The 27,198-nt window shown below is 44.1% G+C and overlaps 1 long non-coding RNA gene across 2 annotated transcripts; it reads right to left on the bottom strand.

Annotated features, from left to right (window-relative positions):
- Positions 1 to 241: 241 nt before the first annotated feature.
- Positions 242 to 27,129, bottom strand: LOC133236207 (uncharacterized). 2 transcript variants are annotated; one of them, XR_009732785.1, is made up of 3 exons: positions 26,448 to 27,129; positions 13,408 to 13,464; positions 242 to 6,540 (listed from the first exon to the last, which is right to left on the bottom strand). It is a non-coding gene; the product is annotated as an uncharacterized LOC133236207 (long non-coding RNA). The 2 variants fall into 2 exon arrangements; XR_009732784.1 differs by having other exon boundaries at positions 242 to 4,745.
- Between the last annotated feature and the right edge of the window lie 69 nt (positions 27,130 to 27,198).

The raw sequence follows: 27,198 nt of genomic DNA, 5'->3' as shown, positions 1-27,198 counted from the left end.
GGCCATCATGACATCATGACCCTTTACAGGATTGAGAAAGAGTGTTATTGCCTAAGGAGTTTACCTTGCTGACGCCAGGAGAAAATTGTTTTGTTTTGTTTTGTTTTTTCGAGCACACATTCCTGTTTCTTCTAAGAGGATTTAGTTAATGTATAACACAGATGCACAATGCACACTAAAGGGGAGCCAGAGTGGCTCCAGTGGCAGAGTGGCTCCAAATTTATGTTAAATTTTTCTGCTTTAAAAGTATTGGGTTGGTCAAAAAGTTCATTCAGGTTTTTCCAACAATCTTATGGAAAAGACTTTTTGGTCAGCTTGATAATTTTACTTCATCAATCTTTTTTTGGTTGTTTTCTAAGACTTTTAAAGAATTTATTTATTTTAGTTGGAGGCTAATTATTTTACAATATTGTAGTGGTTTTTTCCATCCATTGACAAGAATCAGCCACGGGTGTACGTGTGTTCCCCATCCTGAACCCCCTCCCACCACCCACCCCCTCCCATCCCTCAGGGTCGTCCCAGTGCACCGGCCCTGAGCACCCTGTCTCATGCATTGAACCTGGACTAGTGATCCATTTCATATATGGAAATATGTATGTTTCAATGCTATTCTCTCAAATCATCCCACCCTCGCCTTCTCCCATAGAGTCCAAAAGTCTGTTCTTTATCTCTGTGTCTCTTTTGCTATCTTGCATATAGGGTCATCATTACCATCTTTTTAAATTCCATATATATTGGTGTTTTTCTTTCTGACTTACTTCACTCTGTATAATAGGCTCCAGTTTCATCCACCTCATTAGAACTGATTCAAATGCATTCTTTTTAATAGCTGAGTAATATTCCATTATGTATATGTACCCCAGCTTTCTTATCCATTTGTATGCCGATAGACATCTAGGTTGCTTCCATGTCCTAGCTATTGTAAACAGTGCTGCGATGAACATTGGGGCACATGTGTCTCTTTCAATTATGTTTTTTTAAGACTTTAAAAAAATGTATTTCCATTTTTTTAAACATCTTTATTGAATCTGTTACAATATTGCTTGTTTTATATTTTGGTTTTTTGGCCATGAGGGATGTGGGATTTTACATCCCCCCCGATCAGGGATTGAACCAGCAGCCCCTGCATTGGAAGGTGAAGTCTTAACCACTACACTGCCAGGGAAGTCCCACTATATCGGCCTTTACAAGCCTTATGTGACTTTCCATATTTCTGGTGAATACATTTGAAAAGATGATGTGGTGGACACAGGTCACTCAGCAAGAGTGGGCTTCCCTGAGCTTGGAGGCCAGGCCTGGTTGGCTTCTGTATTTCCTTGCTTCTAGCTATCGTTCTGAGCTCTGACTTTTTGAAACCAGGTCCTGGTCGAGCACCACAGTATTGGCTGTAGGTCTGCTGGTTTCCCAAGGGTTGAGGGTTTTATTAACTAGCAAATGTACCCACACACACATTCATATACACACAGTGACGGTGAAAGTCATTCAGTCGTGTCAGACTCTTTGCAACCCCATGGACTGTAGTCCATGGAATTCTCCAGGTCAGAATACTGGACTGGGTAGGCTTTCCCTTCTCCAGGGGATCTTCCCAACCCAGGGATTGAACCCACGTCTTCCGCACTGCAGGCGGATTCTTTACCAGCTGAGCCACGAGAGAAGCCCTCATATACACACATAGAAGCACAAAATATAGTTTAAAGAAAAATCTTTAGTATCTGAGCACAACTCTTTGAATATCCCTCATGGTAGTGACTCTTTACCTCTGAGAGTATATTTGATTTTTGGAAATGGACGAAGATCATTTGGAGTCTGTGATACGTATTGTGATTCATGATAAGAAATAAATACTTGGTCTCATCCCCAGTCCCTGACACAAGGCTCCTAAAGTCCTTGTAAGGTCCTCAGTGGTAAGAGCACTGGGAACATCTTTTGTTCTAACAAGGCGACTCTGGGTGGGCTCCTGAGTCAGGGCCAGTCACCAGAAAGACCAAGCCATGATTCGAAGCTTGGAAATTTCAGCGCCCCTCCCACTTCTCTAGAGAGGGAAGAGGGGCTAGAAATGGAGTTAATAATGATCATGTTTACGTGAGGAACCCGCCATAAGATCTTGATAGTATGGGGTTAGGAGAGCTTCCAGGCACATGAATGCATCTGCATGCTGGGAGGGTGACACACCCCAAGTCCATGGAAGCAGAAGACTCCTGCACCCAGGACTCTCCCGGACTTTGCCCTATGTAACTGTTCCTCTGGATATGATATATCCTTTATCATATACTTTACTGAATTGGTAAATGTGAGAAAATGTTTCCCTGAGCTCTGTGAGCTGCTCTAGCAAGTCAATTGAATGCAAGGAGGGGTCACAGGGAAACCTCTGAAATGTAGCCAACCTGGATAGAATCTGTAGAGAGCCTGGGGCCCTACTACTTATGGGTGGCATCTGAACTGTGGGGTAATCTCGTAGGACTAACCCCTTAACCTGTGAGATCTAAAGCAATTTCTAGGCAGATAGTATCAGAATTGAGTTATACTGATAGAACTCCCAGCTGATGTCAGAGACTTGCTTGGTGAATAGAAAAAAACACACATTTGGTGACCAGAAGTGTCAGAAATGAGGTAGTCTGTGCAAAAGTAAAGGAGAAAAACACAGCAAGAAAAAGCCTCAGATTTTTCCAACATAGAGCACGCTAGTTTAGTGGGCTGTGAATTTACGTGGTGGATAAACTGGTAAAACGGGCAATCATGGTGGGGGAGGAATGACAGAGTGAAGGCACGCATATGTAGATGTATTAATACGTGCTACTGCCACGCTGAGCCCAGCATTCTGCCTGGAACTGCAGTTGTAGTCCTTTGCTCATGTGTGTGCAAAGGTCGTGCGTCCTTTGGCCACACTACAAGTGGATACTATCATCACCATTTTCCAGGGGAGGAAACCAAGGTCAGAAGAGATAAAAAAAAAAAAAAATCCTCCATGACTTAGTGGTAAAATTGAAACTGGAATCTAATGAGAGCTTTTTGAAGTTAAAATTTGAAAGAAACAGAAAGAAGAACATCATGGTTACAAAGCAATGGGATGATTTTCTAATTTGGCTCCAAGAACTGGCTCTGCAGATTATTTTAAACCAACGAATCTGAAAATGTTTTCAGAGACGGCAGCCGCATCATAATAAAACTAAAGTTTCCAAGGAAACCAGTGTGATGGGAACAAATACCTCCCTAGCCTGCCTCTACATTATTTTTGTTTGAAGTCAGAGGATTTCTTAGTCCCACCTCAGATACAGGTCTTTAGAACCCAGGATCTTGGCACCAGAACAAGCCCGGGAGACATTTATCAGCACCCTCATTCTAGGTAGGTGAAGTTCGGCTCCAGGAACAGGGAGTTACCTGCTCAGGCTCACTCTGTGAACTGACACCCATGTCTTGACAGCTGGCAGAGCTAGCTCCCCACTGCAGGATGCTCCCTCCCAGCTGTGCCCACCCCCACTGATACAGATGGTAACTGCAGCCATGAAATTAAAAGATGCTTACTTCTTGGAAGGAAAATTATGACCAACCTAGATAGCATATTCAAAAGCAGAGACATTACTCTCCCAACAAAGGTCCATCTAGTCAAGGCTATGGTTTTTCCAGTGGTCATGTATGGATGTAAGAGTTGGACTGTGAAGACAATTGAGCGCTGAAGAATTGATGCTTTTGAACTGTGGTGTTGGAGAAGACTCCTGAGAGTCCCTTGGACTGCAAGGAGATCCAACCCGTCCATTCTGAAGGAGATCAGCCCTGGGTATTCTTTGGAGGGAATGATGCTAAAGCTGAAGCTCCAGTACTTTGGCCACCTCATGCGACGAGTTGACTCATTGGAAAAGACTCTGACGCTGGGAGGGATTGGGGGCAGGAGGAGAAGGGGACAACAGAGGATGAGATGGCTGGATGGCATCACTGACTCGATGGACGTGAGTCTGAATGAACTCCGGGAGTTGGTGATGGACAGGGAGGCCTGGCGTGCTGCGATTCATGGGGTCGCAAAGAGTCGGACACGACTGAGCGACTGAACTGAACTGAATTGAATAACAACAGTTAACTTAAAAACAAAAACAAAACTCTGTGTCAGACACTAAAAAGTGCATTATCTTATCAAGCCTTCAAGGAAACATTATGGGTGAGAAGTGTCATTCCCATTTCGCAAACAGTAAAACCAAGATCCCGAGAAACCTAATGATAGGATCAGGAAATTGAGGCTCTAGGATTTGAATTCAGGTCTGCCCATCTCCAGGTCCCATGCATTTATCCACACTGCCTCGTTTTGCCCCAGATTCTTCTCTAAGCCTCTTCTTGTGTCCCTGAGAAACCCCGGGGGAAATAAGGCACATTCTACTTCAAGTCACTCTCCCTCCTGCCAGTCACTTCCCCTCGGCACGTTTGTTTTGCTGGAGGCCTGCTTTCTTCCCTGGGAACCCGGAGGAACAATGAGCGGTGGCCACGCCCCCGGGGCCCCGCCCCCATCCGGGACCGCTTCCTCAGCTTCCCCTTGCTCACGCTTGACCCTGGCGGAGACTGCGTTGGAGGCTCCTCCAACTCGCCTACCAAGTGCGTCAATCTCTTGTTTACTTGCTTTTCCTGCCTGGCTCTGGGGGTTCCGCTGGCTATTTCTTCCCTCTGGAGGTTCTCCTGAGGTGAGCTTTGATCTTCAGATTGGAAGGGGCAACAGGAAGATGGTGAGAGATGCGAGGAGTCTTGTCAGCATCTGACTCATTCTGTGAAGAAGGAAAAAAAAAAAATCCTCTCTTAAAGCAACTTGAGGATGCTGGTGAGAACTGTGGATCCCTGCCAGTGCCAGGATGGAGGTCTTCCTTTTCTCTGGGACAAAGCTGGAAAAGGGATTAAAATTTCCACAAGTCCGAAGCAAATTCCCCCAAGCCTCTCTAAACTTAGGCACCCGTGTAATTGACTGAATAATAAACTAATGAGCAGCCTTTCCACACACAGCCACGACTGCAGACCCTCTTCCCACCACTGGGGGGAGATGTTTTTAGGTGTCTGTCTTCTCTTGGACAAGACTGCTTATAAAAACCACGAGCGGCTGGGTCTGATTTGGGAGGTGGCATGGGAACTCCTCTGGGATATTGCCTGAAATCCAACCCATCAGACAGCTATTTTTTTTTTTATTTATTTGGCTGAATCAGGTCTTAGTTGCAGTACGTGAAATCTTCGTTGTGGCGTGTGGAATCTCTAGTTGTGGTGGGCTCAGTAGTTGCAGTGTGTAGGTTTACTTGCCCTGTGGCATGGGGGGGTCTTAGTTCCCAGACCAGGGATTGAACTCGGGTCCCCTGCATTGGAAGGTGGATTCTTAACCCCTCGACCAGCAGGAAAGTCCCTAGACAGCTACTTATTTGGGCTTGGGAGAGCTTTCTGGTCCTCAAAATTCATATTAACATGAAAATGTACTACTGGCTAGGGACGTCTAGACATTAAAACGTCAGTTAGGGTCCCAGCACAGAAGGGACACTCAGAAAGTTTTATCTGAAGGTTACCAGTTAACTGAAGGTATATGATTTCATTACTTTGCAGGGTGCTTTGATTGTTATGTAAATGTCTACTATTAAGTAAATTATATGTATAGGACTGTATTTTAAATATATGTAGAGTTGAAAATATAGTACATTTAACACCTATGTACTCATCACAAAAACTGAGAAATCAAACATTAACTGGTATCTTACAAGTTCTGCAAATGCTCCTCTCTAAATAAAACCTCCAAACTCTTCTTTGGAAGTAACTGCCATGTTGACTATGGTGCTAATCATTCTCTTGATTTTCATTATAGTTTTTACTAACTAAGTATATTTTCCTAAACAATGTTTGTTGAGTAGAAGCACAAATCTAGCTCAGGACGACAGGGCAATGTTGTCTCTGTTTATATATATATATATATATTTATAATTGCTTATTTTGACTGCATTGCTGCACACAGGCTTTTCTCTAGTTATGACAAGCGGAGGCTACTCTCTTTGGTTGAGGCCCATGGGCTTCTCACTGTGGTGGTTTCTCTTGTTGCAGAGCACAGGCTCTAGAGCACGTGGGCTTCAGTAGTTGTGGCACATGGACTTAGTTACCCCGTGGCATGTGGAATCTCCTGGAACAGGGATCATACCTATGTCCCCTGCATTTGCAGATAGATTATTAACCATTGGACCACCAAGGAAGTCTGCCCCTGTTTGATGAAGATGTTCAGGAGAGAGATAAACTAAACAGAGTCTCTGGGGCAGTCTGGTTTCAGTTTCTTCAAGAGGTTACAAGAGCCCCTTCTGGAAGACCTTGTCTGGACTGGACAAGGTCATGAGTGGATCTTGGGAAACCAGAGCTGGACATCTGCAGCCATCTTCTAGGGCTGCTGTGGGGGTCAAGTATTCAGTATCCAGAAGAAATGTAGTCCAAAGTGTGGGCTGCTCTGGGTTTTCTGCTTTCCTAGTGCTCCTTAGGTAGATCAAAGTAGAACACTTCTTTGGGGGTGAAATGAGCATCCTTAGCTGATCCAGAAAATGGGCTATGCTGCAGGAAAAGCATCATCCTCATTAGAAATGACTCAGGCAAGTCAATAACAAACGTCTCAGCTACACTCACCCAGGAATTCTCTCCTCAAGTTAAAAACAAAAGGGTCAACAGCAGTAGGGATCTTGGTGATGACGTGTGCATGCTAAGTTGCTTCAGACATGTCTAATTCTTTGCAACTCTGTCAAGTGTAGCCCACCAGGCTCCTCTGTCCATGGGATTCTCCAGGCAAGAATACTGGAGTGGGTTGCCATTTCCTCCTCCAGGAGATCTTCCCAAACCCCAGTCTCTTACGTCTCCTGCACTGGCAGGCAGGTTCTTTACCACTAACACCACCTGGGAAGCCCCCTTGGTGACAATAACTCTCTATCTACCCTCTGAGGCATTCTGTTCTAATCTGGACTGGTTGTCTTGGATGCCTTATTCACAACTGGCAATCTGAGATCACTGTTTACCATCCTTTTGGGTATTTCTTAATCCTTCTTAACAGTGCTGGAGCTCATGTTTCCTGTATTTAATGCCTCTCTTTCTTAGCTTACTTTTTTTTTGGTGGTGCATGCACTCTAGTAATTCCCTGAGAAAGTATGCATCAGGAGAGAAATTCGTTGAGACTATACAGGTCTGGAAATGTTTTTATTCTATATAACTTGATTTATAGTTGAGTTACTGCTGCTGCTGCTAAGTCGCTTCAGTTGTGTCCGACTCTGTGTGACCCCATAGACGGCAGCCCACCAGGCTCCCCTGTCCCTGGGATTCTCCAGGCAAGAACACTGGAGTGGGTTGCCACTGCATTCTCCAATGCATGAAAGTGAAAAGTGAAAGGGAAGTCGCTCAGTCGTGTCCGACCCTCAGCGACCCCATGGACTACAGCCTACCAGGCTCCTCCGTCCATGGGATTTTCCAGGCAAGAGTACTGGAGTGGGTTGCCATTGCTAGGTATAGAATTTTAGATGAGGGATAATTGTTCCTATTTTGAAGGGCATTTCTCCATTGTCTTCTTCCTTCACATATTACTGTTGAGAAATCTAAAGCCATTCTGACTCCAGATCTTTGGTAATAAGGGGAATTATTGAAAAAAGGTTTATCCATTTTCCCCCCATTTACCTCATTTTGAGTAAACAATGTGCTGTGTGTGCGCTAAGTCACTTCAGTCATGCCTGACTCTTTGAGACCCCATGGACTGGAGCCTTCCAGGCTCCTCTGTCCATGGCAATTCACCAGCAAGAATACTGGAGTGGATTGCCATGCCCTCCTCCATGGGCTCTTCCTGACCCAGGTATTGAACCTGTATCTCTTATGTCTTCTGCATGGCTTGGTGACTTCTTTAGCACCTGGGAAGCCCTCTGAGGATTAAGTTACCTGACCTGATGTCAGACAGCTATTAAGTGGCAGAGTTAGGATTCATACCCCAGTCCTATGATTCCAAAATCTTTTATTCCAAGATCTTATATTAAATGATGTTTTTCAGAGTAAAGAAATACATGTTGTCATAGATATATTAGAAAACATAAAATTCCAAGTAAATTAAAAAAAATAAAGTCAGCAAGACTATTGGGACTCACCATGATTTATAATTTATAATAATAATTTATCATTTATTTGTGTCTCTTAATTTGAACTGTTTGGGTTGGTAAAGCTATTCGCTTTACACTATATGGCATCAGCCAAGGGCAGCAGGAATGGCCAAGAGTCAGGGCCTAGAAGGAGAGATAAGGGTTCTAAGAAGGTCCCTAGGTTGAGAGTTGCTTCAGATTGATATGGTTCAGTACCCTGGAGAGCTCCGTAGCAGTAACATCTATGGGAGACTCTGTAGAACAATGGCTAGGAGTTCTCTATAGTTTTGAATTCCTTTCCAACAATGGGATGTTAAAAGAGACCATACAGACCTGGAATGGAGGAGGAAGCTGGTCTCTTTGTCTGATTCATTCTCACATCTCTCTAGTTTAATGAGTTTTGTGAGAGTAGGTCATAATTTTTATTACTATGCATTTTCTCAGGCTGTCTCCCCAGCTGGGGATGCCTGGCTCATTTCTACTTATCCTTTAATGTTCCATTTAATCATTAATTTATCCAAAAAGCATTCTGAGCTCCCTCTGCATTCCCCCTCAGAAAATATCCCCCCTTTCTTCTTCTGCATCTCTCTTGGTCATTACATATGCTACAACAGATTATAATTGTCTGTCCTCCTAGCTTGACTATGAGTTTCTTGAGGACAGGGACTATATCTTAGTTATTGTTGGTTTTAGTAAAAACTCAATAAATAGTATTAAATATTTAATAAATGAGTGAATTGTCTGTTGGCAGTTGGGAGCTATTGAAGGTGGTTCTCAATGACTTTGTGCCACCGCCCCCCATCCCGCCAAAAGACATTTGGCAATGTTTGGAACTTTTTGTTGTTGCAACTCAGGGTGGGTGGTGCTAGTGATACAGTAGGTAGAGACCACGGATGCTTTCCAACATCCTAGCAAACACAGGACAGCCTCCACAACAAAGATTAATCTGGCCCCAAATGTTATTTGTGCTGAGGTTGGGAAACCCTTTTTAGAATAATGAAAAGGACTTAATCTAACTCTTCTTTAATCAGTTTATGAGTCTTCAGAGAGCAGTGAGTCCAACTAGGTCATTTTACAGATGAAAAACTGAGTTAATTGGTTGTAGGGTAGGGCAAGAACTTGTACCATGGCACCTTTTCCACATGGTTGTACCTGGCTAGTGTTACTTTTTAACCATCCAGGACTCTGACTGGTGAAGGTACAGAATGTTTTTTCATATGTGTGCATATATATATATATATATGTATATGGAAAACATATATATATATATATATGAGAGAGAGAGAGGCTTCCTGGGTGACACAGTGGTAAAGAATCTGCCTGCCAGTGCAGGAGACACAAGAGACACAGGTTTGATCCCTGGGTCAGCAAGCTCTCCCAGAGTAGGAAATGGCAACCCACTCCCGTATTCTTGCCTGGAAAATTCCATGGACAGAGGAGTCTGGCAGGCTATAGTCCATGGGGTCACAAAGAGTCAGACATGACTGATCATACACACACACACACAAGCTTATTTTATTTTTGACTGTGCTAGGTCTTCATTGCTGTGTGGGCTTTCTTTAGTTGTGGCAAGCAGAGGCTACTCTCTAGCTGCAGTGCAGGGCTTGTTATTGCAGTGGCTTCTCTTGTTGTGGAGCATGGCTCTAGATGCATGGGCTTCAACAGCTGCGCATGGGCTCAGTAGTTGCGGAGCATGGGCTTAGTTGCTCTGTGGCACGTGGGATCTTCCCAGGCCGGGGGCTGAACCCACGTCTCCTGCATTGGCACTCATATTCTTTACCTCTGAGTGACCAGCGAAGTCCTAGAATGGTTTTCTTAATGCACATTATCTGGGGCTCATCAGTTAGGTTTGGGGAACAAGGATGAGAATGTAAAGACTGGAGAAAAAATGTTTGGCATTACAGAACAGGCCCAGCCAGCCTCTTCCCACCCCATCCTCAAATCAGCCTCTATTTTTTCTTTTTTAGAAAGATGTGCCACAAATCTAGGGCTGAATGAGAAGAGTTCTCTCAATGGCTCATTTCTGAACAATTCAATCTGCTCTGGGAAATGAGAGATTAGCCTTTGGAAGAGTAAATTATTTTAAGCCACTCTACATTAGAACCAATTAGAGCTCTGGAGGTCCCAGCCTGCCACAGGAGAATTTACTCTAATTGCTACAAACCAAGGTCCAGTATAATTTTCCTCCCATCAGCAAATAGCAGCATTTGGGCAGAGAAACTCAATCTCCAAGGGAAACTTTGAACCATATGTGATGGCTATCTCCCTCTTCAAGTGCCTCAGATTTAGTATGCTTTTGATCCCAAAGAGTGCCCCAACTCTAACTCTCATGAGGCAAATCTGCCATTTCCCCAGCAGCAATCACAATGCTTGGATTTCTCCCATTCAGCTCTGTTGACTTAGAAAAGCCAAGTGATCCAGACACAATACACAGTGAATCAGCAGAGGAAAGAAATGTACAAAAGAAGAATCCAAGTGTCATCTTGAATAAAAGTACCTCCCAATAAATTTGGTGAATTGTCTTCAAGGGAATCAGCTGAATGTGTTAATCATTTATTGTATAGCATAACTGTCTGGTGCATATGTGATTAGCTGGAAATGATATTTGTGGGTCCACTGAGGCTATGAAATGATGCAGAGGGGTAGCTTGTTGGCATAGGAACAGCTCAACTTTCTTTGCTAAAGTTTGCCTTGGAGCATCAGAGGCTGTTCCTGAGTTGGTTGCTACTGGCATGAGAATATGCAGACAGAAAAGGACAATAGACAGCAGGTCCTAGTAAGAAGTTGTCTTTCCACCTCTATTCCTTGTTCTCTCCCTCTCTCCTGCCCCACCCCCCACCATACATGAACACCACGAGGAGGAATAGTTTAATAACTCAGAATTGAGACTCAAATAGATCTAGGTTTGAATTCAGTTATACTTTTTTCTGAGCCTTAGATTCTTCACCTATAAATTGGAACTAACAGGTCCCATGAACTTTAGCCTGCCAGGCACCTCTGTCCATGGGGATTCTCCAGGCAAGAATGCTGGAGTGGGTTGCCATGCCTTCCTTCAAGGGATCTTCCCAACTCAGGGATCTAACCCAGGTCTCCCACATTACAAGTGGATTCTTTAGCATCTGAACCACCAAGGAAGCCCAAGAATACTGCAGTGGGTAGCCTATCCCTTCTCCAGGGATCTTCCTGACCCAGGAATTGAACTGGGGTCTCCTGCATTGCAGGAGGATTCTCTACCAGCTGAGCTACCATAATGGGATATGGATGGTCAAATGTAAGGAAAAAAAAAAAAAATCTCTGTTAGGTGGCTACTGGAAGTTCTGAGGTCTAATGATTTTCTAAACCTCTTCACAAGATGTAAAATGGTTGGGTTTGTGGTTATCCAAATTGTAGGTTTTTAAAATATTTATTATTTTATTTCTAGGGGCTTCCCTGGTGGCTCAGTGGTAAAGAATCTGCCTGCCAATGCAGGAGACGTGGGTTCCATCCCTGGGTCAGGAAGATCCCCTGGAGAAGGAAATGGCAACACACTCCAGTATTCTTGCCTGGGAAATTCCATGGACAGAGGAGCTGGTGAGCTACAGCCCATGGGGTCACAAAGACTTAGTGACTAAACAATAAGAAAATTTTATTTCTAGTTTATCATTAATTTCAACTAACCAAACAATTTCTCAGTTCTGTTTTTAGGTTTCTAGCGAATAGGTTTGGCACTGAGCCGGCTTGGAGAAAGTTCAAAACCGTTTGGACAGTGCAATAACCTAGAGTTTAGAGAGAATGTCAAATGAGAATCACCTTTCCATTGGTCCAAAGAGAGACTGCTTTTCTGGTGGCTCAGGTGGTATAGAATCCGCCTGCGATGTGGGAGACCTGGGTTTGATCCCTGGGTGGGAAAGATCCCCTGGAGAAGGGAAAGGCTACTCACTCCAGTATGCTGGCCTGGCGAATTCCATGGACTGTACAGTCCATGGGTTTGCAAAGAGTTGGACACGACTGAGGGACTTTCACTAATTCACTGAAGACAGATCAATGCTTCTGCCATGAAAGAAATAGGGGGTCAGTTGGTAGGTTGAAGTTAGCATAAATATAGGGTGGTGATGGGTTTCTTAAGTGCAAAGGTACGCACAGCAGCTTGTCATCAGAATAATTGGAAAACTATTACAAAAATAGACAGATTCCTGAGCCCACCCTGGAGAGTCAATGGCCATGGAGCAGCTCAGGATCCTGCTTCTTTTCAATTAAAGTGCCAAGGTGATTCTGATGATCAGTCAACTTTGGAAACAGCTCAGAAGGTGGATGATTCAGGCTATTTCTTTACAAGTGGCTCATTGAGTATTAGCATTTCTATTCCATTTACCTTTGCAAAGATCTGACCCACGTCTCTTCAACATAATGTGAGAAAGGTTTAGGAGAGTCTTAAGAGGCACTTGGAGCTGATTCCATTTCAGAGGCAGTGGTTGTGGACTATGTGCCTGAGAAATGACACTCTCTGATGACTATCATCAGATATATTTTCAACATTCAAGTCTAGCATACCGTAAGACCTAAACTTTAGGATATAAACTTCCATCAATCCCCACCAGGCACTCAAAGTGTCTTCCAATATACCCTGAACTTCTCTCACTTGTTCATATCTTCCTCCTCCATCAGCAATGAGCTCAGCTCCACTAATAGAGGCAGTATGACCTGGTGCTTAAGAGGCTGGCTTTGAAATAAGGCACGCTGAAGTTCTAGTGTGGTTGTGAGCCAACTTGCACTATGCTGGTTAACATCCTAGGGAGGCCGAGCAATAACATGGAAAGTGCCTGAGCACTCTCAAGTTTTGCCTAGAGGGAAAACATAAACTTCTATCTTGTTCAAGTCACTATTATTTTGGGTCATTGCTCAAGAATCTGAAACTACATCCTAACAACTAGTAAACCAGCCACTGCAATATTGATGAGAAGGGCTGCTAGAGGAGATGCACTTGGTGCTTCAAGAGCATACCTGGGGGACCAAACCCTACCTGCAAGGCAAAGCCTAAGAGGCTTCCTAACCAAGGTGATATTTTAGTCAAGTATATAAGATGAGTGGCACTTAGGTAGGCGAGGAAGGGAGGAAAGGATGCCCCAAATAAAAAGTGTAAGCAAAGTTACAGAGGCAGGAAACAACATGGGATGTTTGGGAAATTGTCATTTAGCATAGCAAAGAGCTGAATTTGAATGGGCAGTGGGAAGTAATGAGGCTGGGGCTTGGGAGTGGGTATTGCATGGCAAAAGAAGATGGTGCGGTAACATGATGAAAACTCCTGAGAATCTGAGAATCTCTGAGAATCACTCACCTGAGAAACAATCTGAGAATCTCGCACCATGGAATCTCTCTGTGTCCTTAGCAGGTTCTGGTGAGAAAGGAGACCGAAACCCAAAGATTAGTACTATATGGTTTCCCCTATTAACTTCCTAATGGAGATCCCAGATTCACAGAGGGTTCAGTCCATTGTTCCTACCAGTTGGATTCTTGTGAGGCAGACAGGAATCCCCATTGCCTTCTACAAACCACTGGGGACTGTGGGAGGCTGGCTGATTGATAGGCCAGTCAATGCCACCTGAAAGCAACCTCAAAGTGAGGTCAATATCTGACTAAATTTAATTCAAGCCTATCAAGGTAAGGGCCTTCCCTGGTGGCTCAGGTGATAAATAATCTGCCTGCAATGCAGGAGACCTGGGTTTGATCCCTGGGTCAGGAATATCCCCTGGAAAAGGGTAATGGCAACCCACTCCAGTATTCTTGCCTGGGAAATCCCAGAGTTGGACATAACTAACACTTTGACTTTTATCAAGGTAATGGGAGAAAGGGATTTATTTTGGTTCAAACAAGCTCTGGAGAGTGACAGGAATCTGGAAGAAGACAGGAGCAAAAGTTCTATGTCAGTTTTTTGACATGGGAACAATTTCAATTTAACCATCTCAGATGAATGTGTCTTCCTTAGTCTAAAAACCTACCAAGGTACCAATTCTCCACATGCATTCCAATTTGTCTGGGCTAGAAAGATCTTTTCTTTCCTCTGTTCTTCCCAGGTCTTCGGTTACCCACCAAGTATGGACCATGCTGGCTTCATAATCTCAGTTGCCCATGTTGACTAAGGGTCTACAATGGGCCAGCTACTGGTAGGTACTTCCTACCATCTTGATTATCTGCCTGTGAGATACTATCCCCATTTACAAATGAAGAAATAGAGGGACGAGAGCCTTTCCTAAGGCAAAATAAAAATTAGAAGTTAGGGGGGTTTGTTTTGCTTCTGCAGCTCAATGGATTGCCACAGCAATTACTCATGGAACTGCCGTGAAGTCAGGAGAGAAGTTTGTCAACATCCTTTCCCCCTCTAATCACTACCGCCTCCCTCCCTACTGCTCTGAGACCTCTTCTGCTTCCAAACTTCAGCTTTATCCCTGACTACGTACTACCTCCCTTAGCCTCATGGAGCAATTAAAAACTCAGGGACTTTCCTATGACTGCACATATGTCAGAGCTGGGACCTGAACCCATGTGTTTGAAGTCCTCTATAGCTTGATTTATTTCTCCCTTTCTGCTTACCTAAGTCCTTTCCATCTTTCAAGGTCGATGGAATCCATGCTTCTCCATATGCAGCCTGTTAGAACCCCCCCTGTTCTCACTGATCTTTTCCTCTACCTGGTGAGTTCCTAACTGCCTGCTTCACTGACAGGACACTTAGATGCAGATACTGTCTGGCATTATTTAGCATTTCACATTCTTGTTTCATCTTCCCTATGAGTGTAAGCATTTTTGTAAGCATTTTTGGAGGTCACTTAACACCTGTTTATATAGACACTTGAAAGTGGTCTGCATAGAGGAGGAGGCAGAAGAAGTGGATTCCTGGGCTCTGAGGTCAGACTCAGGTTCAAATCCTGGTCTCACTAGTGGCTTGCTGTGTGACGGTGAATTACTTAAGCTCTATCTAAATGCTTTCTTGAAGGGTTGTTGAGAAAATTAATTCAGCGTGTAGCATCATAGTGCCTGGCACACATTAGTCATTCTGCAAAGGTCAACTATTATTGGAACTTGACAAGTATCTATTGTTGGTTGATAGTGAGCTACTCAACCGATTCTCAAGGTTAACAAAATTATTTTTAAAGAAAGGACTAAGATAGAAAATCTCTTTTCCGTAGGATACAGGTCGAGAAAAACAACACGCATGTTGGAAGGAGGCCGGATACTGGATAGGCATAGCCTCACTTCCCCTCCATCATGTTCACCTTGCTAAAGAAGCAGTAATGGCTCCCCAGCATGCAGAGCACTGAAAAGACTAACAGCTGAGCAGGCGACAACCAAGCGGAGCAGGGCCCTGGCTGTGTTCCCACTGCTAAGTCATGCAGAAGAGGCCATCTTTACCTCCTCCGAGCCTCCACAGCAGCTAATGCTATTAGGATAAAAGATGGGTCCATTTGGGCCCTAAACTTTGATGTTCAGGTACTCTACAAGGTCAGTGACTGGAGAGAAAATGCAAGCGCTGAAGCAGGAGTTTCCAGAGAAGAGGCTGAGCAGCTGTCAAGAACCAAGAAATACACCACTCTGGGTGTGTGTGCATATTTTAACCAAACAGTCCATTTCTTCAAATGACTGCAAAGGGCAAAAGCTTGCCTTCCTTCTAACTTTATTCCCACACATCACAGGAGCAAGCTTGTCTGAAACATAGCACCTACTGTTTTCTTTATTCTCAACTTGCAAAGAGATTCTTCCCCAGATACTTTCGGAAAAAATTAAGGAGAGTTTGAGGATGAGATTTGCATACAGAGTATCTTTCCTGTAATTCTGTGGGCTTTGTCTGATCATCTGTCCTGCAAGTTGTAGGAGGCATTTCTCAGAGCATCAATGCTAAGCAAAATAGAACTCAAAATTGAACAATGTGAGGCGTATCTGGTGGGTGGAAAACTGTCATAACCTGAGATTTTGGAAATTACAGGGAGTTAAGGAGATGCAGAAGAGGGTAATGAGGATGCTTCAGATAATTGGATCAGACAGGACTGACAGCAGAGACTGCTGGGCTCTTCTGGACCACAAGATCCCTATAGTTGGGTTTGGATTGGGGGACACAAAAACGCAAAACTCAAACCAGCAGTAGCTATTAAACCAAAGCAAGTTCTGACATTAAGCCAAGAGCAGGGGGAGCAGCAGGAGCAGGGAGGGGCTCATGTGCCAATATTTTCTAATGCAAATGCAAAATGGACTATCATCAGAAATATTTATTGTCAACAGTCATGCCCAAGAATTATATAACCTCATCAACTTTCTTCTTCTGGCCTCAGTTTCCCCATATTTAAATCTGAAGTCATACTACTCCTGAGTTGGTGACCCTCCTCTGCTCCCTCAGACCTCCATGTGTAATTTTCTATTAATGTGTCTGCCTCTCCAACTAGACCATAAACTCCTATGGGATGGGACTGTATTTTATTCCTCTGTGTCCTCAAAGCCTGGCACAGAGCATGGCTTGCAGCAGGTGTTCAATTAACATTTACTGACTGAATGGTCTCCAAAGTCCCAGGAGGACAGAATCACAGAATGACTGGATTCTGTCCTCCATGGAGTTCACATGAAGTGTTGGCCAAGTTGCTTCCCTAGGAGCTGTCCGGATCAGACTACCTCAGTTGAAACACTGTGGCCTCCCTTCCCCTTCCTTTCTTTTCAGTTCAGTCGCTCAGTCGTGTCTGACTCTGCGACCCCATGAATCGCAGCACGCCAAGCCTCCCTGTCCATCACCAACTCCCAGAGTTCACCGAAACTCATGTGCATCAAGTCGGTGATGCCATCCAGCCATCTCATCCTCTGTCGTCCCCTTCTCCTCCTGCCCCCAATCCCTCCCAGCATCAGGGTCTTTTCCAATGAGTCAACTCTTCACATGAGGTGGCCAAAGTATTGGAGTTTCAGCTTTAGCATCAGTCCTTCCAATGAACACCCAGGACTGATCTCCTTTAGGATGGACTAATTGGATCTCAAGAGTCTTCTCCAACACCACAGTTCAAAAGCATCAATTATTTGGCGCTCAGCTTTCTTCACAGTCCAATTCTCACATCCATACATGACCACAGGAAAAACCATAGCCTTGACTAGATGGACCTTTGTTGGCAAAGTAATGTCTCTGCTTTTTAATATGCTGTCTAGATTGGTCATAACTTTCCTTCCAAGGAGTAAGCATCTTTTAATTTCATGGCTGCAATCACCATCTTCAGTGATTTTGGAGCCCCCAAAAATAAAGTCTGACACTGTTTCCACTGTTTCCCCATCTATTTCCCATGAAGTGGTGGGACCGGATGCCACGATCTTCGTTTTCTGAATGTTGAGCTTTAAGCCAACTTTTTCACTCTCCTCTTTCACTTTCATCAAGAGGCTTTTTAGTTCCTCTTCACTTTCTGCCATAAGGGTGGTGTCATCTGCATATCTGAGGTTATTGTTATTTCTCCCTGCAATCTTGATTCCAGCTTGTGCCTCTTCCAGCCCAGCGTTTCTCTTGATGTACTCTGCATATAAGTTAAATAAGCAGGGTGACAATATACAGCCTTGACGAACTCCTTTTCCTATTTGGAACCAGTCTGTTGTTTCATGTCCAGTTCTAACTGTTGCTTCCTGACCTGCATATAGGTTTCTTAGGAAGCAGGTCAGGTGGTCTGGTATTCCCATCTCTTGAAGAATTTTCTACAGTTGTTTATGATCCACACAGTCAAAGGCTTTGTCATAGTCAACGAAGCAGAAATAGATGTTTTTCTGGAACTCTCTTGCTTTTTCGATGATCCAGTGGATGTTGGCAATTTGACCTCTGGTTCCTCTGCCTTTTCTAAAACCAGCTTGAACATCTGGAAGTTCACGGTTCACATATTGCTGAAGCCTGGCTTGGAGAATTTTGAGCATTACTTTACTAGCGTGTGAGATGAGTGCAACTGTGCGGTAGTTCAAGCATTCTTTGGCATTGACTTTCTTTGGGATTGGGATGAAAACTGACCTTTTCCAGTCCTGTGGCCACTGCTGAGTTTTCCAAATTTGCTGGCATATTGAGTGCAGCACTTTCACAGCATCGTCTTTCAGGATTTGAAACAGCTCAACTGGAATTCCATCACCTCCGCTAGCTTTGTTCGTAGTGATGCTTTCTAAGGCCCACTTGACTTCACATTCCAGGATGTCTGGCTCTAGGTGAGTGATCACACCATCGTAATTATCTGGTTCGTGAAGATCTTTTTCACGAAGGGGCTTCCCTGATAGCTTAGCTGGTAAAGAATCCACCTGCAATGTGTGAGACCTGGGTTCAATCCCTGGGTTTGGAAGATCTCCTGGAGAAGGGAAAGGCTACCCACTCCAGTATCCTGGCCTGGAGAATAGCCTTGTATAATCTACGGGGTTGCAGAGTCGGACACAACTGAGTAACTTTCACTCGTTCACTCATCCTTTCTTTTAGTTTGAGTTAAACTTTTAATTTTGTATTGGAGTATAGCTGATTATTATTGTCCATAATTTTCCCCAACTGCACATATGCACAGTTATTTTTAGTCCTTTGTAGTTTCTCTGTATTTTGTTGCTCAGGAAAGGTATGTCCAGGTGCAAGTACTGGAGCAAATGGTCCCAGGTCCCAGCTTGTCTAATGCCCACTGAATGGGTCTAGAAATGCCCAGGGGACCAGGATTCTCAGTCCAATGATCTACCTGTTATGGGACAGCTGCCTCCCAGGTGAACATCCCACCTTGCAATTGATGGGAGTCTTCTTGAGGGTCAAAACTGAACACTGACCTGTCCTCACTGGCATGGGCAGTGCTCAGTGCTCTGGTCCTGAGGCTCCCAGAAGCTCCTTGTCTCCAGGGCCTGTGTTCCTACCAACCCAGGAAGTTTGATTTCCAGTTACTGTTTGCTTATCTGCCAAGTTTCTCAATTTCAGTCGTCAGCAGCAGGCCCTCGGTATAATAGGTTGTCTTTCAGATTTCAGCAGAATCTGCCAAAGCCCCAGCTCAGAGGCAACTGGTAAATTAAATGCCAGTGAGCAAGGACATTCCTACACCTTTCCTCTGCATGCACAGAGCAGCTTCAGGGCCCACATCCTGGCAGAGGGGATGAGGGTCTCACCTAAAAGATGATCTGTGAAAGTGCTGCACTCAATATGCCAGCAAATTTGGAAAACTCAGCAGTGGCCACAGGACTGGAAAAGATCAGTTTTCATTCCAATCCCAAAGAAAGGCAATGCCAAAGAAGGTTCAAACTACTGCACAATTGCACGCATCTCACATGCTAGCAAAGTAATGCTCAAAATTCTCCAAGCCAGGCTTCAGTAGTATGTGAACCGTGAACTTCCAGATGTTCAAGCTGGATTTAGAAAAGGCAGAGAAAGCAGAGATCAAATTGCCAACATCCGTTGGATCATCAAAAAAGTGAGAGAGTTCTGGAAAAACATTTATTGACTATGCCAAAGCCTTTGACTGTGTGGATCATAAACAACTGTAGAAAATTCTTCAAGAGATGGGAATACCAGACCACCTGACCTGCCTCCTAAGAAATCTGTATGCAGGTCAGGAAGCAACAGTTAGAACTGGACATGGAACAACAGACTGGTTCCAAATAGGAAAAGGAGTATGTCAAGGCTGTATATTGTCACCCTGCTTATTTAACTTATATGCAGAGTACATCATGAGAAATGCTGGACTGGATGAAGCACAAGATGGAATCAAGATTGCTGGGAGAAATATCAATAACCACAGATATGCAGATGACACAACCCTTATGGCAGAAAGCGAAGAACTAAAGAGCCTCTTGAGGAAAGTGAAAGAGGAGAGTGAAAAAGTTGGCTTAAAGCTCAACATTCAGAAAACTAAGATCATGGCATCTGGTCCCATCACTTCATGGGAAATAGATTGGGAAACAATGGAAACAGCTACAGACTTAATTTTGGGGGCTCCAAAATCATTGGAAATGGTGACTGCAGCCATGAAATTAAAAGACTCTTGTCCTTTGGAAGAAAAGTTATGACCAACCTAGATAGCATATTAAAAAGCAGAGACATTACTTTGCCAACAAAGGTCCATCTAGTCAAAGCTATGGTTTTTCCAGTAGTCATGTATGGATGTGAGAGTTGGACTATAAAGAAAGCTGAGTGCCAAAGAGTTGATACTTTTGAACTGTGGTGTTGGAGAAGATTCTTGAGAGTCCCTTGGACTGCAAGGAGATCCAACCAGTCTACCCTAAAGGAGATCAGTCCTGGGTGTTCATTGGAAGGACTGATCCTGAAGCTGTAACTCCAATACTTTGGCCACCTGATATGAAGAACTGACTCACTAGAAAAGACCCTGATGCTGGGAAAGATTGAAGGCAGGAGGAGAAAGGGACGACAAGGGATGAGATGGATGGCATCACCAACTCAATGGACATGACTTTGAGCAAGCTCCGGCAGTTGTTGATGGGCAGGGAAGCCTGGCGTGCTGCAGTCCATGGGGTCGCTAAGAGTCAGACACGACTGAGTGACTTCCCTTTCACTTTTCACTTTGATGCATTGGAGAAGGAAATGGCAACCCACTCCAGTGTTCTTGCCTGGAGAATCCCAGGGACGGGGGAGCCTGGTGGGCTGCTGTCTATGGGGTCACACAGAGTCGGACACGACTGAAGCGACTCAGCAGCAGCATTTGATGGTTGGGGGGGAATAATCCCCCCACCACTGCTGGTCTGCCTCATGCACTAGTTAAACACACTCCTGAAGCCCCCAGGGGCTCACAGAAACAAGCCATCAGCATGTCCAGCAATAGCGAGAGCTGAGGGGATCCAGGCAGTGGCACTGACACTTTATGTGACACAGTCTAGTCTGATGCACCAAAGCCTTCTGTTTTCTCATCCCAGTTTGAATTAAAACATTAAATTCTCCAGTTGGAAGAGACTTGGTAATCATCTGCATCAACCATCTACATCCTCTTCGGCCCAGGATCCTCTCTACAGCATTCCTGACAAGTGGTTTGTCAGCCTCTGCTTGAATACAGCTAGTGTCAGGAAACTCAACTGCACTGAAATTATTCCACTAGCTGCCTATTTCTGGAAAAACTGAATTGGTGGGAAATTCCTTTAAAAAAAAGATTCCACATTTGTCACCTTGTAATTTGAAGCTTTTGACCTTTGTTCTGCCTCTTGCATGCATCCTCAGTTTCATATCCAACTCTTTGAGTCTCGTCCAACACTGTGCGACCTTATGGACTGTAGCCCACCAGGCTCCTCTGTCCCTGGGATTCTCCAGGCAAGAATACTGGAGCAGGTTGCCATGCCTTCCTGCAGGGGATCTTCTTGACCCAGGGATGGAACCCGAGTCTCCTGTGTCTCCTGCATTGGCAGGCAGACTCTTTACCATGGAATTACCTGGGAAGCCCCAATTCTGCCTTTTGGATCCCCACAAAATGATTCTGTCCCCCATTCGCAATAGCCCTTTTAATAGCTTCTAAAACAAACTGGTATGTTTTCACTATGACTCTTCTTCTCTGACCCAAATCACCACTGCTTTTACTACGCTTACTAAAATATGGTCTTTAGACCAGTTATTCTCAACTGAGGACAATTTGCCTCCGGGGGGAGTTTCAGCAGGGGTCCCCAACCCCTAGGGCTTCTGTTAGGCCCTGGGCTGCAGAGCAGAAATTGAGCAGCAGTCCACTGAGTGAAGCTTCATCTGCTGCTCCCCTTCACTCCCCATCACTTGCATTACTGCTGAACCAACCTCCCTGTCCCCACCCCGAGTCCATGGAAAAAATTGTCTTCCATGAAACTGGTCCCTGGTACCAAAAAGGTTGGGCACCACTGATTTGGCATCGTCTGGAGACATTTTTGGTTGCTACAATGACCAGGGATACTATTGGCAAGTATGGGCTGGGGTCAGGGATACTGCTAAGAATCCTACAAGATACAGGACAGCCCCCCACAACAAAGAATTATCTGGCCCCAAATGCCTGAAGTACCAAGGTTGAGAAGCCCTGCTCTAGAAACATTATTATCCAGACCACTCTCCTCTGGACACTCTGAATGCTTGTCGTATAAGCAGGAGAGCATGGCGGTCCTCTCTCAGACAATGGGATTGACTATAGAAGCTGAAGCATCCACCACATATGCCCCTCTTTCCCAGCCTGGGGTCAAGGAAAAGCTCCAATTCCTATTGAAGCAAACATCTCTCAAGTCAATGATTAGGAAGTAAGAACAGACATAAAAACATAAATGCAAATCTAGGAGGTAGTGTTCCCTCTAAGCATCTACACAACCCTTTAATCATGATAAATTTAATTAAATTTGTTTTTTTCTTACCCTAAAGATATAATTGTAGATTTCTCTATCAAATTTTTATCACCTGAAAATATGAGAAACTGTCTTTTATGTTTTCATGCAAGCCACTCCTAAAAACATCAGATAGGACAGACTGATGTTGATGCATTTCTTAACACTTTTTGTTGACCAGCTATGAAGCCGCTTAATTGTTGCTTATATTTATTTATCTGATCTAAGAAAATATCAAGTCTAGATGGTTTTATTACTAAGTCTTATCAAATATTCAAGAACCAGTTAATTCCTACTTTATTCAAACTGTTCTAAAAATGGGGGTTAGGAGGGGAGATGGAGACTTCAGCTTATTTCATAAAGCTAGTATAATCCTAAATCCAGAACTTTTTAAGAACAGTACGTGAAAAAAAAAAGATTGAAAAATCTCATTAATGCACATAGGTACAAAATTCTTTAAAGATTACCAAACTGGACCTAGCTTTGAATTTTATATGTTATAAAGTGGCTGAGTTTTGTTTATTCCAGGAATATAGGATAGTTTGATAGAAAGTCTATTAATGTAACTCACTACATTAATAGATTGAAGTGGTGGGTAAGAGTCAGAAACGGACCACAGGTACAGAGAAGAACATTCTTTTTTTTTTTCTTAAATAGCTTTTTCTGTGTAACCAAACCCACATAATTTCTGTGATATAAAACAAACATTTATTTTTCATGCATCTTGGGTAAGCTGGGGGCAGCTATTTTGGGCTGGGCTTAGCTGGTCAGTGAGTCAGCCATATCCACAGAACTCTCATTATTCCTGGATAACTGGCTAGTTTCATGGCAGTGCAGAAAATTAAAAGGGCACATTCAACAGGACAGACACACATCAAGCCCCTCTAACTGCATAATGCCTGCCATCATCCATTTGGCAAAAACAACTTGGATGTTTGAGTTCAAAGTCAAACAATGGGGAATTATACTCTCCATAGCATGGATACCCTAGGAGGACATGTGGGTATTTTATTACGTATAATTTACAAATATGACATACATGTACACATATTACATATGTTTATTATGTGCCAATTTATATACACATGAAATATGGTACGTGCAAATAAAATTTAAATTCACACATTAAGTACACTTTGGGATCCTTCTTATTTACTAGGCTCACAATCTTATCTGAAAAGGAAATGGAGTTAGTTTGGCAGAAGGTGTTCTTCATGATCATCTCTTTCATCTTTACTTTTTCCCATTCTTTCAAACTCTTCCAAAAAGAATTTAAAGAGGTTTACAAAGCACCGAGACAAAATAAATTTATAAGCAGAAAACAAAGGGAAAATAAGGTTACCGAAGCAAGATGGAGCTAGAAATGCCAGTACTTGGCTGGATATTGTTTGCTCCTCTTACCCTCTTCCCACCCTTCTCCACCCGTTTAACAGCTCCTGCATCTTGGGCTTCTCCTCTAGCTACAGGATTCATCAAGTTCTGATGACCACTCTGTCTTGCTGCCTGAGGCCCAGAGGCTGGTCACACACACTTCCTATGAACTTCCTTGCTGCATCCCTTTATCTTGCCACATCTTTGTAACATGAAACTCTCCTTACTTAACCTTTTCAAAAGTGCCATGTTTCCTGCCAGAGACCCTGACTGCAATAGCCCACAAATTGTATGCCTGAAGTCTAAATGCCTGCTAGAAGTAGATGACAAATGCAGTTCTAAGGTCTCAGTGTGATTATTGTCAACTAAAAAAAAAGCACAATGTGAGAGTTGTGAGTTAAGTTTTATTTGGAGCAATGTGAGGATTGCAGCCCAGGAGACAGCACCTCAGACAGCTCTGAGAATCTGTTTCAAAGAGGCAGGAGGAAAGGACAGGATATATGTGATTTTGGTAAAGGGGGAATACATGCAATTAAGCACTTTTTTGGTGTGTGTGGAATTTCTTCTGGTCTTGTGAAGCTTCTGCTAGTCACAAGAAACAATTGTTGCCAAGCAGGATTTTAGTGCTTTTCTAGTTACAAGGAGATACAAGAATTGGGCTCCTAAAATCAGTTCCAAGAATATCTAACTATCTGAAGACCTATCCTGCCAGCTTTCCCCGAGCACAGAGTGCCTCATTTCCGCTCTCCACCCTGAGCTCCATCAGGAGGTGTTGAAGGTCAGCAGCTGCAGCAGCACATGATTTAATCCTTGTAGAGGTAGATGGCAGGCACCTATGGCAAGTAACTTACAACTGACATGACCAAGTGGGAAATACAATCAATGAAATCTCTAGTCCCTCCAGAGAAGCAGATCTACTCTGGATGGGTAAAAACTTACCCATCATTCTACCATGATGGGTAAGAAACTTTGCGACTTCTCAATGGCAACTCTTTGTGGTATAACATCCCCATTCTTGTTTCACAGATCATCTCCAACTAGTCAGGACTCAGTCCTCATATACCTTCTCTTCTTATCCACACTCACTCCCTAGTTGATTGCACCTAGTTTCATGGCTTTATCACACACATGGTCATGACTCCCAATATGTATCTCCAGTCTTGACTTTTATCTGAATTCCAGTTTTCACTGTTGAACTGCCTCCACCGTTTATCCAACGGGCACCTCAAACTCTTGGCATGTCCAAAACAAGACTTGCCAGTCTTCCTCTACCTCAATAAAGAACCTAGCATTTTTTTACTTGGTATCTAAGGTGTGTGGATTGGTGACAGAGGGGCTGGTGGAAATATGTCATCCTTGATTCCTTTTTTCTCACACTCCACATCCAATGCGGCTGCACATCATGTTGGCTCAGATATTCAAAACTATATTCAGAATCTGACCAATTCTCACCAACTCCATCACTCCCACTCTAGCCCCCAAAGGCCCAGTCTCTCTTATACCACTGTATTTTCTAACTGGCTTTCTTCCTTCTGTCTTTGCACCCTAACAGCACCCCACCTCCAGCAGCAAGTGTGATCTTTTAAAAATATGTCAGATCATGTCATCTTGTACTCAAAATCCTCCTGTCACTTACCATCACACTCAGAACACAGGGTGAAGTTTCGACTATGGCCTGTAAGGCCTTGTATGAACTGACCATTGATGTTCTGTGAGCAGGTCAAACAAAGTACTTGAGCTCTCAGGACTTTTGTACTTGCTGTTTCCTCTAACAGAAATGCTCATCTCCAGGTATCTACATGCCTTCACCACTCACTTCATTTAGGATTCTGCTTAAATGGCAAATCCTCAGAGAAGACTTCCCTGGTCACTGGCTCAAAACAGCCCCACCATCCCTATTTCTTACTTTAATTTTCTTCAGAGCTGTTGTTTCTTAGCAACTGTTGTTTAGTTGCTAAGTTGTGTCTGACCTTTTTGTGACCATATGGACTATACCTTGCCAGGCTCCTCTGTCCAGATTTCCCAGGCAAGAATACTGGAGTGGGTTGCCATTTCCTTCTCCAGGATATCTTCCTGACCCAGAGATCAAACTTGAGTCTCCTGCATTGCAGGCAGACTCTTTACCACGGAGCCACCTAAGAAGCCTATGATCAGTACCTGAAAGTGAAGTCGTTCAGTCGCGTTCCCTCTTTGCAACCCCATGAACTATAAAGTCCATGGAATTCTCCAGGCCAGGATACTGGAGTGAGTAGCCTTTCCCTTCTCCAGGGGATCTTCCTAACCCTGGGATCGAACACAGGTCTCCCTCATTGTGGGCAGATTCTTTACCAGCTGAGCCACCAGGGAAGCCCAAGAATACTGGCTGGAGTGGGCAGCCTATCTTTTCCCCAGGAGATCTTCCTGACCCAGGAATTGAACCAGGGTCTCCTGCATTGCAGGCGGATTCTTTACTAACTGAACTATCATGGGAGCCCTTGACATATAGAGGGTTCTTGATAAACATTTGCTAAGAGTAGGAAAGACTCCAATTCTAGTCATATAGTTCCTTGACTCACACTCAACAAGACCCCAAAAATATTTGAGTTCTCAATTACGTGAGTGTCACTTAGCTAGATGCTTCAGTCCAGTTGTCACTCGTCCTATCTGACTCTTTGTGACTCCATGGGCTTCAGCACGCTAGGCCTCCCTGTCCACTGCCAACTCCCAGAGTTTACTCAAACTCACGTCCATTGAGTCAGTGATGCCATCCAACTATCTCCTCCTCTTGTCTTCCCCTTCTCCTCCTGCCTTCAATCTTTCCCAGCATCAGGGTCTTTTCCAATGAGTCAGGTGGCCAAAGTATTGGAGTTTCAGCTTCAGCATAAGTCCTTCCAATGAACATTCAGGACTGCTTTCCTTTAGGATGAACTGGTTGGCTCTCCTTGCAGTCCAGTCCTCAAGTCTTCTCCAACACCAAAGTTCAAAAGCATCAAAGCTAGATGCTTAGAGCTTTAAAAATCTAAACAGTCCCTGACCGGAACTGTGACCTTTTGGGTGAGTAGTGATTGGGCGAAGTCTGTACAACCTGCCTGCCAGTGAGAAGTGCTAGCCCTCCAAAGTGCTAAGACTGGCAAACCGCTGAAAAGGAAAAGGGCAGGCTGTATCCTGCCTTCCTTCTGACATGAAAAGTCCCACAGATCATGGGCCTTTTTCAATGCCCCGGGACCACCTTCTCAATCTGGTGCTAACCTGTGGAGATGCTCCACCTGTTAGGGAGCTGATCCCTGACATGAGAGAGCATTGCGGCGCTTAGCCTAGGGCAAAAGCTGGAAACAATGAGGCAACCTTTATGTTTAGGTTCTTAACCACGTAGCTCGAGGATGTGAACACTGCTCTTTCAAGTTTAGAGTGAACAATTAGCTGTGAACTGCCTACTGAACGTCACAAAGCCAGCGCACGCCCCACCCGCGCTCAGTGCCGCTAGCGCGCACGCGCA

Source organism: Bos javanicus, chromosome 23 (assembly GCF_032452875.1).
Source record: "Bos javanicus breed banteng chromosome 23, ARS-OSU_banteng_1.0, whole genome shotgun sequence".
NCBI lineage: Eukaryota > Metazoa > Chordata > Mammalia > Artiodactyla > Bovidae > Bos > Bos javanicus.
This window is presented reverse-complemented; position numbering and strand designations above follow the sequence as displayed.